Source organism: Triticum aestivum, chromosome 3B, assembly GCF_018294505.1.
Source record: "Triticum aestivum cultivar Chinese Spring chromosome 3B, IWGSC CS RefSeq v2.1, whole genome shotgun sequence".
Lineage (NCBI taxonomy): Eukaryota > Viridiplantae > Streptophyta > Magnoliopsida > Poales > Poaceae > Triticum > Triticum aestivum.
This window is the reverse complement of record NC_057801.1, coordinates 204,824,843-204,840,738: the sequence shown is the minus strand read 5'-3', so window position 1 is coordinate 204,840,738 and position 15,896 is coordinate 204,824,843.

Below are 15,896 nucleotides of genomic sequence, written 5' to 3'. Positions count from 1 at the left end.
GAGTTCCGGAGCAAACTCCCCTGATTGTCAACGATACAGCCTACAGCCAAAAGAAGGTGAGAATGACAAAGGCATCCGGATTAACTTTGATCCTTGGATGTCTCAACTACGACAGGCAGTGATGTGGTTCAAGCCTTCAGGTTGATAGGTAATTGGGCTGTTGCGTCAAAAGGATGGAGTACTGGTGTCTCCGGATCACTGGTCGCTGAAGCGGGCCTACAAATTATGATGGTGTTTGATCATCCCTCTTCGAATGACTTTGTTGTCTTTGCTACTTGTTCTGGATGGGTACTATTTTGTTATGCATATTCCTTGTCATTTGGTCATCCTCGTCTGTGTCACTCTTACTATTTAATAGTTACCTCTATTTAGAATGTCATCCTCGTCTGGATAATGAGAGTCTGAGCGCTGCAGATGGGTGCGTTTTGGTGGTGTAGCAAGACTTCTTATGAACTATCATGTCTTGCTGTTTATGTCAGTAGTAGTCACTAGTCACTGTTTTTGTATATATCGTTGTTTCGAACTGTTTATTGTCTCGAACTACTAGTGGGCTACACGAGGGCATCACCATTCTCCAGTGTTGAGAGTATATCTCCTTTTTTCAAGTTATATAATTTCAGCTTAGTGTCTTTTCGATGATGTACACTTGTTTGGGCCACTGAGGTGTCATTGAATATGGGCTGAGTAGTAACGCAATGCCAAACATGTCAATTATGACTCGCAGGCCGGGCTCTCAAAAGATCCTAAAAAAGGTCGGGCTCTCCAAAAAAGAAAGAATAAGGACGCTTAGGCTGACATGTGGGCACCACTGGTGTTTTCGTGCACTTGCGCGTCGAGAACATATTGGTGCGTGTTCGAAATTCATGCTACCTTTTCATCCCCAATCTCCCGCCCCTCCCCCACCTCTGGAATCTTGATTCCTACTCTAGTTCCCCCAAATCCTCCTCCTGTACTCACTGTACTCAAGCGCACTATCATGTCTCCAGTCAACGCGGATCTCCGAGCTGGAGATCCTGAGGTCCGTCCTGCCTTCGGTCGCTGCGTGCTGTCGCTCAACAGTGGCATGGCGGTGCTTGACGACCAGTTTTTCGGCAAAGTGTTGATGGTAACCATCAACGGTGACCGGCCTCCCGTCTTGCCGGACGACCTTGTCAAAGCTCTTGGCATTACGCACGGAATCCAAATAAGTGACTTGCTTGTAGAAGTCTGTCTGCCACCGGCTGATTTCTTCGTCAGGTTCCGGACAACTTTCAACTGCAGTCGTGTGTTCGAATCTTCCCGATGTTTGTTCTGTGATGGCGCGCTGGTGAGCTTTGATCGGTGGCACCCAGGATGGGGCTTGGTGCCCTCTGAGCTTGAGTTTTTCACAAAGCTTACCTTCCACGACATGCCTCGACATGCTAGGAATAGCGAGTCCATGAATGAGCTTGTCAACGACCTTGGAGGTGAGCTCGTAAGTAAGTTTGCTCCTCCAGACAGCTGGGCTCTAACAGTTATGGCATGGATGAAGAAGCCGTCCACCATACCGGAGGTGATTGGTGTTTAGATACCGGTTCAGGGACCGGGGTTGTACTATTCGTCGCCACCAAGGCCGCCACGAACCAAGTTAGGGATGTACCTGTATCGAGTGTTCGTGCATGTAGAAGAAGTGGTCAATCCATCAATCAAAGTCTTGCCGCCGCCGCTGGTGCCAGGGTTCATCAACGACGTCTAGTACAGGAGTCAATGTCAGACTTCCCCCTTGCTGTTCGGAACCATGGATGGCACAGGGCCTACTCCATCAGGTGGCGGAGGCCACTGCTTCTTTGGGAGAAGAGGCAGGGCTGGCTGCCTGGATGTGCTCTAATTTGAGGTAACAACCGAATCTTGTCAGATACTTGTTAAATCCGAGCTATGGGTGTGAAGCACTGATGTGCCAGTACATTTGATTGTGACCTGTTCTAATTTTGTACCTGAACTTTTTTAGAAATGGCTGTACGTCAACTTAATGTGCTAGTAGAACTTATTGTGTTGTCTGTCTATTTTCTTTGCACATCATTCAAGGTATTTCCCCGTCATTGATAAAGACGATGAACCGTTATGTACGAGATTGTTGGTTTCAACATTGCCCTACCCATCCTGATTGTGCCGCCTGTGTGAAATTTTTGTATGCAAGTTCAGTGTGCTAAGATGTTCTACATGTTTGTGTCAACTATATAAGTTTTTACTGAGCATCAGCAATGCATATGGTTGAAAGATGTATTTACGAGCATCGACCGATGGGTCTCTCTCTCTATCTCTCTCTCTCTCACACACACACACACGCACACACGCACACACGCACAAGTGGGACCCATTGAATTATTTCTTTGCTCGTGACAGCTTTTAATTAGGTTCCATTGTAATATAACTTTTTTCTTAAGTTACTCAGTGACTTTAAAAAGTTGTATAGAAGCCTTGTTTGGGCCTTTCTAGCGTCGCTGAATGTGGGCCGAGTAGCCATGTTAGGTTGTACTGTACTACACAGGCCTTTTTTTCAACATCAGCAATGCAACTTGGCCGACAGTTGTACACAGTATCCGGGTCAACTTGTTATTCTCCACCTCGCTGGGCTGCAAACTTTCCTAGGAGGTATGCATTAGGCTTAACAGGAAAATGGGCTTTAAGAAATAATAAATGGGATGTGATTATAATAACTAGGCAGTAACTATGGAAAAATGCACCAAACGCGTAATTAGTTTAAAAATATGTTTTTTTGGAATTTGAAAATTTTAATTTCATTACTTGTTGCGCGCGCAATATTTTGTTGGATTTTAACGCAATACAACTTTATTTTGAAATTATATTTAACCTGACTAGAAATTTTGGATAACAATATTTTGGATCCCATCAAAATCTGGGAATTTTTTTGAATTCTGTTTTGAGCGGTTAGTTGAAATTATTAATCGTTGTCCTAGCTAGAAAATGGGCTGTACTTTTAACAAATTGTAAATGGGCTGTAGTAAATTCCATTAGAATTAAAAAATGGCTGTACATTTGTACAAATCGCAAATGGGCTATATGTTCTCTGCCACACACTTGTGGGCCTTCTAAGTTGACGCGTCCCCTAAAAAAACTAAGTTGATGCGTATGCAAGGCTTTATCAATAACACATGGTTCTAGCAGCTGTGGCCGTTGGATGTCCATCCAACGGATGTCGTGCTTCTTCAATCTCGGATATTCTTGCTTCAGCCGCCCAAAAAATGATTCCTCCCCCTGACATCTGGGGCGCACCATTTCGGAGGTTGACCTGTGGGCCTACTAAGTTGACACGTACCAAGGGCTTTGTCAACTTAGTCAATATAAACGATTCTAGCTGCAGTGACCGTATGATGTCCATCCAACGGCCGTAGCGCTTCTTCAACCACTGGTCTTCTTGCTCCAGCCACCCAAAGCAGCGCCGGTTGTGCCGCGTGCTCCTGCCTCCCGTGGCCAGCTATGATGCCGCGGAGGCCTCACCGCCCCCTACTACTCCCACCGCTGGCCAGACCATCCCTCGACTCACCCACACCCCCTGTTATTCTGCGGCGACGACAGCCTCACACCGCAGCCAAACCCGTGAACCCTCGTACTCCTCTCCGCGCGGTCTTCCACTGCCGCGTCTTCCCCCGCTCCGCATCGTCCCCTTCCTAGGCCTCGCCATCATCCACCGCCCTGGTGCTCTCGGCGTGGCGTGGTCAACGTGGTCAAGGAAGGACTTCCATCGGAAGAGTACTGTACGTGGAGAGGCTGACAGCTGGGTCCACGACAGACGCAAGGAAGTGCCTCCTTATTACGCGCAAAATAATTATTCCTCCACCTGACAGTAGGGACCCACCGGACGGGCCACTGTATTTTGCAAAAAAATGTTTCCCCCTGACTGCTAGGACCCACCAGCTACATCTTGGCACACAAGGAAGTGCGTCCATATTACGGTAAAAAATTGATTCGCCCCCCTGACTGCTGGGACCCACCAACTACATCTTCGCACGCAAGGAAGTGCCTGACAGTCGGGACCCACCTGGTCAAAGTGTACGTAGCGTTGTCATTCCAGTCGCGAATGTAGAGGCGTGCACGTGTCGTAGTAGAGGCGCGCACGTAGCATGTACACGTACGTACAACGGCCAGGGTGCAAGAAAGAAAATTCGGCCACGTACGTACATACAGGCGGGATCTCAAACGCCTACTCACACATACGTACGGCCATGGCTTGTGTACATGGCTGGGTCGGAACAGAGAAACTGCATCGTCGCCGTGTTCATGGGGAGGCAACAGAATGCGTCATGTTCATCGGGAGGCAACAGAACGTGTGGGAGCCAACTGGCTTGGACGGAACAGCCGATGGAAACGAGGCCTGGCATACCGCAGAACAGAGGAAACGGCCTTGTGTTCGACCGGCCATGGTTGAAACGGGATCCTGTTCATCGGGAGGGGTCTGGAGTACCACAAAATGGAGGAAACAGACTTATGTTGGACCTCGTGCGGTCAAAATGGGGTCCTGTTGATCGGGAGGGGTGTGGCGTACCGCAAAACGGAGGAAATGGACTTGTGTTGGGGTGCTACGGTCGAAACCGGGGTCCTATTCATCGGAAGGGGTGTGGCATACTGCTAAACGAGACTCCACGAGATACTGTTCATCTCCACCATCGACCTCCTCCAGCCTCCATGGGCTACTGTTCATCCACCGTCGACCTCCTCCAGCCTCCACCTGCGACTGTTCATCCATGGGCTCCTGTTCATCTAGCCTCCACCGCGCGCTTGTCCACCGGCTACTGTTCAACCAACCCTCTCCATGGGGTCCTTTTCAACCACCCCTCCACGGGCTACTGTTCATCCAGCCCTCTACCGGCTACTGTTCAACCAGCCCTCCACCGGCTACTGTTGAACCTTCCCTCCACGGGGTCCTGTTCATCCAGCCCTCCACGGAGTCCTGTTCATCCATGCCCAACCGGCTCGATTGATCGGGGTCCTGTTCATCCAGCGGCAAGACCACGGGGTCCTGTTCATCCAACCCCCACCGGGAACTATTCATCCAACCTCCCCAACAACGCTCACTGTTCATCCAGAGGCAGCATCGATCAGCTTCAGTTAGAAGCAGTAGCAAAGGAATCGCTCGATCGCTCGGGTTCAGTAAAAGCGTAGCCTGCAGTGCAATCGCTCGGGTTCAGTAGGCGAACGTCTCGCTCGGGTTTAGTTAGAGCCCAATGCCTCATACCCACGCACATACGTGTATGAGAGAAACGCGCATTGCTCGGCCACCGACCACCCATTGTAACCGGGAACTCCCCGAAATTTTCCTCGCCCTCACTTCTACCATGGTTTTTTCCGTCATGGACTGCCCAAAGAATGTCATGCAGCTGCGTCTCCGGCCCACCCAGGACAAAAAGCCCATTTTCTGTCATGATTTTTTGTCATAGAAGTAGGAGCTCACCACATCTATGATGATACCGGGTTTTGTCAGAATTATCATCATAGAAGTGTCATAAGTATGACATCATTTTTTTCGTTCGGCCCAAAATGTCATGGATGTGTCTTTTTTTGTAGTGTTTAGAGCTGTAGCTTTCACACTGAAAGGGAGCACCATCAAATTTATTGAAATAAGTGCTACTTTGTAGGTTATCCCCAATAGCTAGGTATTCCTCTATCACTACGTCAAGGCATAGTGTTGTCATAGAGTGTGGAAGTTTTGAAGAAAATATTTCTACAAAAGAGTGGGTGGGAGGACAGTGCAACTCGACAAGATTGCAGAATCTTCGTAATCAACTCAAAGAAAAGAAACACTGGAAGTAATTCTAGAGTTTCTTACTACGACTAATACAAAAGCCTCTACATGAGATATAGAGAATATGGTCAAACTTGCAGCTGAACTATATAGGTTGGGAAAATTCGTGCAGACCTTTGTGGTATGCAGACGATATATTGTTAGGCAAACAATGAACCTATATTTCTTAGGCAAACAATGAACCTATAGTTCACAAAGAAGCGTTGATGGGCCATGACTCCGGAAATCGTCTATATGCCAACATAATCCGATATAGTATCCATTCACATAATTCAAGCTTAGAATTTTATGAACCCTTTGAAAGACTTAGAGTCTAAAAGAATAGTGATGGATCTATAAACTGACAAAGGTAAACATGTATTATAATGCTTGACTTGTTACAAATAGTTTATGACAAGATCAAAGAATTGATTATGATGAGATTATCTCATCGTAACAATACTTAAAGTCAGGTCAGTTAAACTAGCAATTACTAAACCTTTCAAATTATGAGATAAAACATATGGATGTTAAAATGATTCCCATGAGATGGAAATAGAACAAAGGTTGTATATTTGATATGATCCAAGGTAATTTTGTCAATCCAGAGGATGCTAGTATGTATGCAAACTTCCAGAGATCTTATAATGATCTGAAGCAAACATAGTGGAGTTTGAATCTTTGTACTAATAAAATAGTCAAATAAATTGATTTCATCGAGTAAAGCGAAGATGCTTGTATTTACAAGAAAGTAAGTGTGAGCATGATAATACTTCTAAACACTATGTGTCATGACATATTGTTGATTGGAAGTTATGTAAATTTCTTGACACAAATTAAGACTTTATTGAAACTAGTTTTTCAGTAAAATACTTAGGTAATGAATAGTCTTGGTAGTAGACATAATGATCTATGGAGATAATAGTGTCTAGTCGGACTTAGCCAACATACATATTGACAGAATACTAAAGCAGTTTAGTATGTAAAATGCCAAGAAGAGTTTCTTTTCATTTCACATGGAAGGAGTCGGTATCCTGAAATATTGATGAGCGAAATATGATTTCAACCACACTTGTATTCCATGGTATGTAAACAACACTAAAGAAGTTTAGTATGTAAAATGTCAAGAAGAGTTTCTTGTCATCTCACATGGAAGGAGTCGGTATCCTGAAATATTTATGAGTGAAATATGATTTCAACCACACTTGTATTCCATGGTATGTAAACAACCAGATATTTCCAATACTCCAAGTTAGTTGTAAGTAAAAGTTACTAGTATGGTCAAATTGTTGATTATAGGACAATGAAATATGTTGTTAAGGATTAACGACATGTTTTTCACACACGAAGACAATGAAGAGATTGCTGTAGGGAGTTACATCAATGAAGGCTCATTGTATGTAGTACATCGATACAATCTTCATCTATCCTCCAAGTGATTTTTCGATTTCAAATTAAAATTGATTTATGGTGGTACAGTAAGTTGGAATTGGTCCAAAGTTACTATGGTGAATTCTATAATAGAAGGCTAAGTACATTATTGCTTTAGAAGCACAAATGAAGGGTGATGAATTGAAAGTTCATTCATGAGCTTGGTATGATTTCTAGATGATTGTATCATTGGAACACTATTCTTAATAGTGGTTCCATAACTCAGTCTAAGGAATCGAAGGTTCTACCCATGATTTAATATATATATATATATATATATATATATATATACAAAGCTGGTTACATAAATTATGAATTCTTGTGAAATCATTATATATGCATAAAAATGCAAATGATATAGGCAGATCTGAAGTTGTTGGATTTGATAGGACGAAGTCTATACCATAAGCAAAGCATGGACTGACACCGTATTGACATTGGTGTAAAAGTTAAAAGTGCTAACTAGATTATTGACTCTAGTGCAAGTGGGAGACTGTTGGAAATATGCCCTAGAGGCAATAATATTGTATGATTATATTTCCATTATTTATAGTTAAGAGTTTATATTCCATGCTATAATTGCTATGATCCTGGAATATGTGATTCAGTGGAAAAGTCATATGCATGTGTGGAATGATAAACAGTAAACAATAGGTTCCCGGTCTCGCCTCTAAGACTGGCTCAAGTGTTTTGGTGATCATGTTTTCCGGATCTTAGGATATCGTTAAGTGTAATGATAGTCCTGAAACAACATTGAGGGTATGACGTTAGAAGAACGATCATATTGAATCGACCCAATACTTGTATGTTATACTATGTGATCGTATCGTCTGAAACCATCTTTATAACACGGAGTGTTAGCATGTGTTTTAGTTCCTCGGATCATGAGAGTGTCTCGGTAACTTCCTACTGGATGATGGGATTTGGGGTTGCTCAAACGTCATATGTAACAAGGTGATCATAACGACAACTTTCAGGCTCATCAGAAAGTTTGACAAGTGACCGGACAACTCGAGAGTGGGATTTGCTCCTCCGACGATGGACGGATATTCCTAGGGCCCTTTCATTGTGACGGCATGTCATACCCAATATGCGACCCTATCCGAAAGGAACTCGAAGGTTCCAGCAAGGATAGAACCGCATATTGAAACACTTTTGCAAGGTGGATATCATTACATCGTGCCATTACATAATAGTTGGGGATACATACAAAGGCATACAGATGCCACAAGAATACATCAAACATCATACATAAGAACAACATCCAGCTATGAATGAAACACAAACAAACGCTCAAACGACATCCACCCTGCTAGCCCAGGCTGCCGACCAGGAACCAAACCTAAGACCGAGGATGATGAAGAAGAGCTCCAGAACAAGTAAACATCGCTCTCACGTCATGATCAACACATTACCTGTGCCTACAACTGTTGTTGTAGTAATCTGTGAGCCACGAGGACTCAACAGTCCAATTACCATGGGTATCAAGACTAGCAAAGCTTAATTGGTAGGAAAGGGGTAAGTGGTGAGGTTGCAGCAGCGGCTAAGCATTGGACGATGGCTAACTTATGAGTACAAGAGTAAGATGAGAAACTACACAAACGGTCGCAAACTAGTAATGATCAATAAGTGATCCTGAACTACTTACGTTCAAACATAACCCAACCGTGTTCTCCTCTCGAACCTCCCCGAAAAGAGATAGTCACGGTTACGCACGCGCTTGGTGTATTTTATCTAAGTTTACTTCAAGTTCACTACAACCGGATATTAACAAATTCCCATCTGCCACATAACCGTGGGTAGGGCTCTCGAAAGTTTAAACCCTGCACGGGTGTCCCAACTTAGCCCATGACAAGCTCACGATCCGCGGAGACAATCCTCCACCGAGGGAACCTCCGATCAGACTCGGAATCCTGGTGCACAAGACATTTCGACAATGGTAAAACAAGTCCAGCAAGACCTCCTGGCGTGCCAACACCCTCATAGTAGCCGAGCGTATCTCGTCTCAGGCCACGACCGGATGAACACTACGTACGACAAGCAAATACCCCGGGTGAAGGGGGTGGCACCGCAAGTGGCTCTGTTTGCGACCAACACCATAAACACTGCCCCCCTGCATTAGGTTGAATAACGAACCTCAGGTAGCGCTAACTCCCTATACGTCAAATTTATTATCATGTTTAGTTATTATTTTGATCAAATGGTAAAACCAATGTTCCGGAAGAGTTTTATTCAAAGCGAACCATCAACAGGGGCCCATAAACCGTCACCGTGTTAGGGATGCAAAATCAAGGAACATAACACCGGTATGACGAATACTAAGGCGGCAAGAGTGGAACAAAACACCAGGCAAAAGGCCGAGCGTTCCACCCTTTACCAAGTATATATGTCCATTAATTAAATAAGAGGTATTGTGATATCACATGATATCCATGTCCCAACATGGAACAACCTGCACTGCACCTGCAACTAGCAACGCTATAAGATGGGCTGAGCAAAGCTATAACATAGCCAAACAACGGGTTGTTGGGTTGGTGGAAAAGGTTAGAGGCTATTTCATGGCATATTGGGAGGCTTGATAAACAAGTGGTAGGTAGCACGACATAGCGATAGCATCGAGACAACTGGCATAGCAAAGATAGTAGTGAGATCCAAGGTGACGGTCATCTTGCCTGAAATCCTGCTAGGAAGAAGATCGAGTCCATGAAGAAGACGAACCCACGTAGTTGAACGAATCCTCACAATCACAATGTACAGGAGCTATCAAGAGGAAGCAACATCAGAAAGAAGCAAACAAAACGGTAAACACACAACACATAACAAGGCATGATGCTCATCCAAGTATGTTTCATGAAAATTCTACATTATGCTACTCATGGCAAGAGAGGATGCATACAAGAACAACACAAAACAAACAAGTTTAAATGAGGCTGGAAAGAACATACAACAATTCCGGTAAGCCCCCATATGCAAATTTCGAAATTGGTTTAGATCTGGATAACATATTAAGTTAGAAATGTTAAACAGCAAGTTAACATGCACCATGATGATCTACACGTCTTTCTAGTCAAGTTACATATAAAGTTCATTTAATTCGGAGCTACGGTCTATAAGATATGAGCAAAAGAAGTTAAACATGACATTGATGCAAAAGCAAGCAAAACACAATCACAACACTCCACAACATGGATGCAACATGGCATGATGAATATACATGCAAAACTAAACAAGTTTCATATAGAGCATACTCTAATCGGAGCCACTGTTCAAGACATACACATGATACAAGTTTAAAGGACAAGTTGTCCAAAAGAGCGACTAGGCATATAGCAAGCAACAAAACAACATGCTACAAGAACAAGATTAACACAACCATGACATGCACTTGAAGAACATGTAACATGTTTCAAATAATATCAAGTTTAAGGTTCATAGGCATCAAGATTCAACCAACATGATCAATGCAACAAGCCACTTTATAACACAGATTATAAGTTAGTGAAAAACATGGCATATATGTGAGCTGAAATAACATGTTGACATGTTGAGGCATGAAACAATAATGCTATAATGCAAGATCATGGCAAACAAAAGCATGGAATCAAACTAAAGGTTATACATGGAAAAACATGATTACTAAGCATCTCCATGTAACCTCTACATCAATGGCATTCATCAAGACAAGATTGCAAATCATAACAGATTCACAGACTTGGTGAAATAAACTGAACATGGCAGGAACAACGACAAGTAGATATGTTTGCAAGCTTGTGCAACTCATCTCAAAGAATATCATGGCATGCGAATATAACCAACATCAAGAATACATGTTTTTCAGCTACTCATGGCAAGAACATGGCCATAGGATGCATAGAACACTAGCTATTCACATCACGAAAATGAACTTGTTGATAACAGACTGACAGAAACATTATTTAGCAAATTGAGAATATGGTAATGACAAGCTACAGCAGGACATAATTGCAAACAAGAGCACGGGTCGATAGAGCATAAGAAGATCTACGACATATCCTTACTGAGCATCTCTAGATTATGCATGGATTCACTTGTAGCATCAAGTTAACATCTCAATATAATGTAGTAGATTCATACTTGGCAGAAATCATCAAGTCACTGAAATCAGCTACAACAAGTACCCTACTTTGCATGCTTGTGCTAGTCACCACAAGGCATATAAAAATATGGATTTCACCACTGTAAATACGGCATGAATATGCTCCAAAAACATGTTGACATGATGCTCAAAAGATAGACACACCAATTGCTATGAAAAAGACAAATTAGCAAGTTATGATAGTTTCCAGAAGATTATAACACTTAGCACTCTTGCAACGATGATTAAGGCATCAAAATGGAAAGTTACATGCATGAAAATTACAGTAGTTTGTAGAGCACTCAGAGGTGAACATTTTGATATATCATATGTGCAAAACGGAGCAATATGCACGAAGTTACAACAGGTCAAAGATGCACACATCATGTCTGAAATCCTGTGACTTGGAAGAAATATATACCCTCACGAAAGTCAACGGGACGAGGAGATCTGGGACGGGGCGGCGTTTGGTTCGGGGGAGTGGTGGATCTTGTCCACTCCCCGAATCCGGCAACATGGCGGCGACCGGCGACGGAGGCGGAACTCCGGCGAGCGGGCAGCGGTGGCGAGCTCGGTGACAGGGCACGCGGGCGGCGGTTGGCGCCGGAGGCACAGCGCTGGCGCTGGCGAGTGGGGCGGTGTGGGTGGGCCTGCGCTGGGCTCCGCGGGCCGGTGGCGGGGAGGAGAGAGGAGGCCGGCAGGGGCGACATGGCGGCATCGGATTGGTCCGGGCTGTCGGTGCAGATGCGTCCGGCGGCGGCGTGGAGGGGGAAGGCTAGGCTTTACCCGTGATTTGAGGAGGGGAGGCTGTTTATATAGGCATAGGGAGCTAGGAGATGGCTATTGTGGTGTGGTTTTTGCCCACACGATCGTGATCCAACGGCGAAGATCATGGAGGGGGTTTAGATGGGCTAGTGGGCTGTTGTGGGGGGGTGTTGGGCTGCAAGGAGAAAGGGGTCCGGCGGTTAACGCGGTTAACCGTTGGGGCATCAAACGACCTCCAATTGGAATGAAATTTGATAGGCGGCCTACCGGTGATATGCCATGGCCACTAGAAAAATCTTGGCACATTCCGAGAACGTTTTTCTCCCGCTCACGAAAGGAGTTTTGAGAGGTGCGGAGGGTGCGTGCGAGTGTGGTTGGGCTCAGAACGGACAACGGAGAGAATTGGGAGACCCGAATGAATGCAAGTTTCGAAAAACATGCAGATGAAATGCACATGATGACATGTCAAACAGCAACACGCAAGCGAATGACATGGCAACGACGACGAATAACTGGAAGACACCTGGCACATAGGACTCGGGGCATCACACAACATACATCATCGTCTAGCCAGCCGTAGGTGACTACGTCATGGGGATGTCGGAACACAACAACGAGAAAGAAGAACAAAACCGGTAACATGAGCAATGATATAGTGAGCATGATGACGACTCTGGAGGATACCAATGCACACTGGGTTGAGTAAAGTATCGCGAAGAAAAGGGAACATCACATGATAACCAAAGGTTCACTTGAATATCATTCATGTAATCATAGGGACCGATATGGATGTCCACGGTTCTGCTACCGGTCATTAAACGAAGGAGTTTCGTTCATGTCTATGGTTACCAAACCTACGGGCTCACAAGCTTAAGGTAACCATGATCCTTTGAGTCTTAGTAGGATGGGAGTGACAAGAATATATTTGTGGAATTGTTTCACTAAGATCCGAAATAGTTCCAAGAGGTTCCAGAAGCGTTTCAGGGTCACCGGGAAGGGTTTCGGTGAATATCGGGTAATACCGGGTATTACCGATTAATATAAATAGGTGGAAAATGTTTCTGGGGATGTTAAATTATATATATAATGCTTTGAAAATGTTTAGAACAAATATATATTTAATTTAATATCAACAGGCCTAATAAGGCCAAGTAGTGGAAGACCACTTGGGCCATAAAGGCCCAATAGGGGTGGCGCCCCCTTCTCCCCATGGAAAGGGGAGAGGGAGGCCGAAATGGAGGGGGATTCCCCCTCCCCTTGGCCGGCCACAGGGGGGGACTTTTCCCCCTTGTGTGGCGCCCCCTCCTCCCTTCCCAACCTATATATACTAGAGGATTTCCACCCTTTTTGAACACAAGTTTTGGAGCCTCCTCTAGTTGATCTAGTGCATGTTGTAGTTGGTCCTAGTTTACTAATTAGAGCGAGAACTAGTCACCTCTAATCCTCATAATTAGAAGCCCCGTGTGGTTCTAATCTTCTCCCTCTAATTCTCTGGTGATGATTAGCTCTAGACCACGAAGTGCTGTCAGATCGTGAAGACCGTACGCTTGCAACCAAGTAGAGAGGTCGTGCTTTCGGTCTTCGGTTCGAGGGATCGTTCATGGGCGGCTCCCGAGGTCGTAATCAATGTTCTAGGGACTTGAAGTACGATCTACACCGACTCATGTACTTCCGCTGCACTCCCAGAGTCGATAACAACCATTGATCACAACCCGTTATGCATCTTCATATTGTTCTTGGGTGTTTGTAGGGTGATTTTTTTGTTTTCTACTACGTTTCCCAACAAGGGGGTCCATGAGGTTCAGGCCATCTAGTACTTCATCGATGGGTGCCAAGATGGCACTCTACTCATGCACAAGCTCGTGCGCTCTGAACCGGCAACCGTGGTTGCGCTCGTGGCCACGGCGGACTAGTACGCCATGGTCGATTCCGCCATGAATTTGCAGGTCCGGCTGGACGCTACCAGCACTACAAAAAAACAGACTTCCGTGATGATACGTGTTTGTCATAGTAGGTCACATTTTTTTGTCATGCATGTACATCCATGATGATTTTATGACAGAATCAAGATAGTCATACGTGTGCTGTTGTAGAAGTGTTCCATGACATTACCAAAATTATCATCATGGAAGTGTCCACTTCCATGACAATAAATCGTGTGTCATAGAAGTGCTTTCGTCAAGGGTGACCGACACGTGGCATCCACCGTAACGGGTGCTACGTCTTGAGCTTGCGTTGGTTTTCCTCGAAGAGGAGAGGGTGATGCAGCAAAGTGTAGTGTAAGTATTTCCCTTAGTTTTGAGAACCAAGGTATCAATCCAGTAGGAGGCTCCTCAAAAGTCCCACGCACCTACACAAACAAACTGAGAACTCGCAACCAACGCAATAAAGGGGTTGTCAATCCCTTCACGACCACTTGCAAAAGTGAGATCTAATAAACATAGTATGATAAGATAAATATATTTTTGGTATTTTATGATATAGATGCAAAAAGTAAAGATGCAAATAAAGGTAGATTGAAAGCAAATATGATAAGAGATAGACCCGGGGGCCATAGATTTCACTAGAGGCTTCTCTCAAGATAGCATAAGTATTACGGTGGGTGAACAAATTACTGTCGAGCAATTGATAGAAAAGCGCATAGTTATGAGATTATCTAGGCAGGATCATGTATATAGGCATCATGTCCATAACAAGTAGACCGACTCCTGCCTGCATCTACTACTATTACTCCACACATTGACCGACTCCTGCCTGCATCTAGAGTATTAAGTTCATAAGAACACACATTAATCAAGATGACATGATGTAGAGGGATAAACACATGCAATATGATATAAACCCCATCTTGTTATCCTCGATGGCAACAGTACAATACATGCCTTGCAACCCTTTCTGTCACTGGGTAAGGACACCGCAAGATTGAACCCAAAGCTAAGCACTTCTCCCATGGCAAGAAAGACCAATCTAGTAGGCCAAACCAAACTGATAATTCGAAGAGACTTGCAAAGATAACTCAATCATACATTAAAGAATTCAGAGAAGATTCAAATATTATTCATAGATAAACTTGATCATAAACCCACAATTCATCGGATCTCGACAAACACACCGCAAAAAGAGTTTACATCGAATAGATCTCCACAAGAGAGGGGGAGAACATTGTATTGAGATCCAAAAAGAGAGAAGAAGCCATCTAGCTAATAACTATGGACCTGTAGGTCTGTGGTAAACTACTCACAACTCATCGGAGGGGCAAGGATGTTAATGTAGAGGCCCTCTGTGGTTGATTCCCCCTCCGGCAGAGTGCCGGCGAAGGCTCCAAGATGGGATCTCGCGGATACAGAAGGTTACGGCGGTGGAAATTGTGTTTCGTGGTGCCCCTGTATGTTTTCGGGGTACATAGGTATATATAGGAGGAAGAAGTACGTCGGTGGCCGCCCGAGGGGCCCACGAGACAGGGGGCGTGCCCTACAGGGGGGGCCTATCTCGTGGGGCCCTCGGAAGCTTCTTGACTTGCACTCCAAGCTCTCCGGATCACGCTTGTTCCAAAAATCACGCTCCCCAAGGTTTCATTCCGTTTGGACTCTGTTTGATATTCCTTTTCTTTGAAATACTTAAATAGGCAAAAAAACAGCAATACGGGCTGGGCCTCCGGTTAGTAGGTTAGTCCCAAAAATGATATAAATATGTAAAATAAAGCCCATAAACATCCAAAAGAGGTAATATAATAGCATGGAACAATAAAAAATTATAGATACGTTGGAGACGTATCGACGGGTCACGGTTAAACTATCGGGTTCCGGTTTGGATTTGCTAACCAGTTAA